The sequence below is a fragment of the Gavialis gangeticus genome, unplaced genomic scaffold, assembly GCF_001723915.1.
Source record: "Gavialis gangeticus isolate Ggan-Ray unplaced genomic scaffold, GavGan_comp1, whole genome shotgun sequence".
In the NCBI taxonomy this organism is placed as follows: domain Eukaryota; kingdom Metazoa; phylum Chordata; order Crocodylia; family Gavialidae; genus Gavialis; species Gavialis gangeticus.
In genome coordinates this window covers 33,094,255-33,098,860 of record NW_017728997.1, presented here as the reverse complement: position 1 = coordinate 33,098,860, position 4,606 = coordinate 33,094,255, and the positions used below count along the sequence as shown (strand labels likewise).

Genomic DNA, 4,606 nt, shown 5'->3' with positions numbered 1-4,606 from the left:
TCTTCAACCAAGGACTTGGACTTTGCTTCTCTTCCCCACCTGGACTCCAACCCTTCCACTAAGTCTTTTTCTCCTGCTGCCATTGTGAGTGCTTGTGTGTGTGCGTGTGTGTGTGAACCAATAACTTCATGGGGCTGTGTAGTGGGTTGTCTGTTTAATAAAACTGTTATTTGGACCCCTGAGTTGGGTTTGCTTTACTACAGTCCAGCCCTGCTCCAATCTATGCTCCTTGCCCCTCTAACTTCTGTCTCATTTCTCCCTCACCTGCTTCCGGCTCACCGCCACCTCCAACACCTGTCCTGAGCTCTTCTCTGCCTGCAAACCCCCTGTTTCTTTGCCACTGTCTTATCCCCACTGCCTTTTCCCCTGAGCTCCCAGATTTCTGCCTCAGTTTCTTTCCTGGCTATCTCTTCCTTGCCACTACTTATCTGTCCCCTCTCCCCATAGCTCAGCTGTCTGCCTCAGTTTCCAGCCCCAAACTCCCAGGTTTCTGTCTCTCTCTTTCCTGGCTGTCTCCTCCTTGCCACCAGGCTTTTTTTTTTCCCCCTTGCACCAATGACCCTGAGTAACCCTGGGGCCACTTGACCTTAAGGAAACCCAAGCCTCAGTTCCTCAGTCAGCTTCTCTCTAGTCTACTGGTTCTAATCCCAGTTCTGGCATCTTTCACTCCCTACATTTTAACTCTCTCTCTCTCACCTTATCCTTCCCCCAAGTATCCCAGGTACCCCAAGCACACACATACATACCATACCACTCAAGTTAGGAACTCACCTGTGTGTATATATAGGTGGGTTGTATGTGTGTGAGCTGGTGTGTGTGTGTGTGTACACACATACACACACATCATTGTGTGCATGATATACAAATTAGTGATCTGTGTATGTGTACTGAGTGTGCAGGTATGGACAACTGATTTTTATCTAACTTTTGGGGTGTATAGTGTATGTGCTTGAATTGGTGATAGATATGCATGTCCCTAGGCTAGTTTGGATGTGTATATGCCTGAGTTGGTAGTGTGTGTGTAGGCACCCAATTGATTTGTGTGTTCGTATACGTGCAATTGTGCCACACCCTCCTAACTGCACAATATTGAGATCCTGAGAGTTGGCCTGACCCCACAGGGCAACAAATACATACTAGGAAGCTCACCTAACACAAAGGTGGGGGGGTCACCACTTAGGATGATTCATCCTCACACAACTATGGCCTGATTGGTCATCCTTTTCTTGATGCCCATTGGTCCATGCACACAGAAGGCAGGAAGCCACTTGGACACTTAAACAATTTGCAAGGAAACAGATGGCCGGGCAGGGACATTTATGGCAGTAGTGCCACACAAAGGCCAACTCTGTAGCCATAGCCCACTGGCAGCTGGCCCAGAGAGGCAGATGCCTCTACTAGCTGTGCAGTCCCCATCTGGGTCTGGCAGGTGCGCAGCAGGTCACAGCCAGGCAGCAGTCCCCACTGCCAGACTGCTGCAGTGGGTAGGGGGTGCAGGGAACACTCAGGGCTGCTGCAGCAGTCCAGCTGGCACAAGAGGTTGTGTCCCCAGGCACCAATTGGCTGGGCCCCAGAAGCTCCTGACAGCGAGTAGGCCTGAGCTACTTGCCAGGGCAGCTTTTTGTACTGATGGGGCCAGAACAGGGCAGGTTTTTACACACCTGGCCCCAGGCTCTAACTCCCCCTGGCTGCAGATCTGGGAGGAGCCAAGCAGGGTTATTTTGCTCCAAGTGGTACAACTTGCACCGCACCAAAGCACATGTCCTGGTATGTGCACTGAAGCAAAAATCCCTGGCTCATACTTGCACCACTTCTATTTGAGCTCCTGCAAGTGCACATGCCTGAATGTGTGGACGTGCCCAGTGAGGACTTTAAGGTACAGAATACAAAGAGTGACCGACTGCATGTGGCATAGTCCTTAGCTCCACCCCAGCCTGTGTTTATCATTCTAGAGATGCAGAGAAGCTGAAAATTCAGCATAGCTGGCCAGCTACAGGTTCCCATAGTGTGCAATCATTCTTGGGTGGCACAGGAACCATCTTAGGAAATACCTCCTGAATTTCCTCTTTCCAAAGCCACTGTGTTGCAGCTGGGGTAAGTGGGCTGAGAGTAGAACACTTTTGTACTCCTGCCATCACTAAACGATGCACTGCACCCTCCACCTCCCCACTTTCACACTGCTGGGCCCAACTGGTCAATGGAAGTTTTATCATTGACTTTTTCCAGGCCAGGATTTTATCCCTGGTATTGTCGGGAACAGTTCTGAGGCTGCTCTAAATTACATAAGGCAGGAGGATAGAACAGAACTAACCCTGACAGAGACTGACAAACAGGAGCCACACCGCTCACTGGTTGTTGCTGATGGAGCTGACTGCGTTTACCTTTTAATATAATCCAAATAGATTTCTACAATATAATGCAAAGCAATCTTTAAAACAATGTGCATTTGTTGTTTATTTTCCCTTTGTTATTGTAGGGTCTTAAATTATGTGCAAAACTGATGGAGCTTTAAATTTAAAAAATCAAAAAGTGTATGTAAAACATTACAGAGACTTTTGCAAATGGGCTTGGAAAAGATTAAGTACAGCTTTGAGTATCCCTTTAGCTTTGGGGGTTTTTTCAAAACTGGTGTTAAAGAAATATGCTATAAACATCACCACAGCAGGCTCTTACCACCAAGGTAAAATGATCAAGTAAAAATAGTTACGAAAAATCCATGACTTTTTATAAAACTGCCCATAATGTTGGAATATTATGAACCCATGACTGCAATTTTGATAGATTCCATAGTGATTTTCATTTTATAACCTGCACTTTAACAGTAACACCGCACCGTGTAACACTCCTCCCTTTCATTGCCACAGCTGAGGCTCTAAATCATGCAGAACAACTATGCTGTAGTTCAGTAGAATGATGACAGTAGGTATATTGGAAAGTCTACTCTTGGGGATACCAATTTTACTGGTGAGCAGGTTAATATGCTGTTTCTCTTCTCAGATGGCACAATGATATCTCAGGATATGCAAGCATTAGCCCCTGGTGAGGACGGGTAAATCACAGGGTCTGTTATGTTTCCTCAGTCACAAAAATAGACCCCACTGTGGCTGTAACATTCCAGCTTTGGTAAATGGCAGGAAAACTTGCAGTTGATCAGCTTCACCTAGTGATTAGGAGGCCAATAAATATTTTAAGGGAAATTCCAGATAGCTCAAAACAGAAATCAGAGAATGTCCATTAAGAGACATTCCAGCTTAAACTGTTGCACCATCATGGAGTACTATTTATATAAAGCAAAATACCTTACTTGGGCTATGTACGCTAGACTGACAACCAACAGGATCATTACTACATGCTTATCTTGCACCTCCACTTTCTTGGCAGCAAACATCCATAACCCACAAAGCATTGTGATTACTCAGAAGCCCTATCCTCTTCCACTCTCCAGACGTAATTTTGGCCCTTAACATGGTAGTTACATATCCTGAAAGAGAGAGAACTGTCTCACCATAAACCAGCTTACAAAACAACACTCAGGAAGGAACCATCAGTTAAAGCTACTTGCTTTCATTGACAATTGTTGTTCCTGATCTTCTCTAAATATATGTTTCACTCTAAGAAAGAGCGGGTCACATCTTCAGCTGATGAAACTTGGCATAGCTCCATTAAAGTCAACTATGTCAATTTACATCCGCTGATAATTTGGCCCTTATCTGTAACTATTTTCCCTTGTTTCCTTTCCTATCCACAGCCCCCACCACAGGCACATATGTGCTTCTAGCTTCATTTCATTCACTCAGAAATGGGCAAACAGCTGCTTCCGAAGCTAACAGAAATGCTGCTCCTTGGCTTGGCAGCGAGATGTGCTCTTGACTAAAACAAGCAGCTGCCTCCCATAGACAAACCACATGGACTGCAGTGATTTCGACTCTAGCTATGAGAGGAAAACATATTTACCACATTTTAAAATAAATTTTGCACTTGGATTGTGCGCTGTTTGTGGTAGGACCAGGGCTTCCTGCTAAAAAGTGTGGGGTGGCATTTATATACATGTGTGTAGGTGTCTGTACAATACCTGATAGACAGTCTCTGAATACAGTCTCTTGCCCATAAATCTTGTCCTGTAACAAATTACCATGCTTTTTGTAATTTTAATACTTACATTCTCAGTAGCCACACAACTCTGACAGGGGTTGATTTTTCTTACCCTTGTTTTTAGCTCAGAAGTTAGTTTTGCTTTTGGTGAGAAATTTAAAAGGAAACTCTTTAAAACCTGTTTCAGTTACTAACTTGAGAAGAAACAGCATTTTTCCATTGTTCAAATGCTTCTTCCATACCAAATTAACAAAACTGGTTTGAATTTTAAATTTCAGGTTGGTCCATCTGTTGTCTGCACACCAGAAGGATACTGGGTTATTTTTGGAAAAGATAGCCCAAAAAATAGTGAAAGTTTGGAACTAGGGGTGCACCAATAAAAATTTGGGGGGCTGATACCAATAGTGGATATTTAAGGAGGCATATCAGCCAATACTGATCAGATATCCGATACAGCTGCGATACAGGTGGTAAATCTGTTGTGGTGGAAGGGGAGGGGGGAGGGAAGGGGCAT

The 4,606-nt window shown here is 44.7% G+C and overlaps 1 protein-coding gene and 2 long non-coding RNA genes across 4 annotated transcripts in view; 1 reads left to right on the top strand and 2 right to left on the bottom strand.

The window, feature by feature from the left end:
- Positions 1–4,606, bottom strand: part of PHF2 (PHD finger protein 2) — a 206,117-nt gene that overhangs the window by 135,617 nt on the left and 65,894 nt on the right. The gene's annotated exons all lie outside the window — the stretch shown is intronic.
- LOC109289126 overlaps positions 1–4,606 on the top strand; it is a 12,248-nt gene that overhangs the window by 4,195 nt on the left and 3,447 nt on the right. The window lies entirely within an intron of this gene.
- Positions 1–4,606, bottom strand: part of LOC109289125 — a 10,515-nt gene that overhangs the window by 4,386 nt on the left and 1,523 nt on the right. The gene's annotated exons all lie outside the window — the stretch shown is intronic.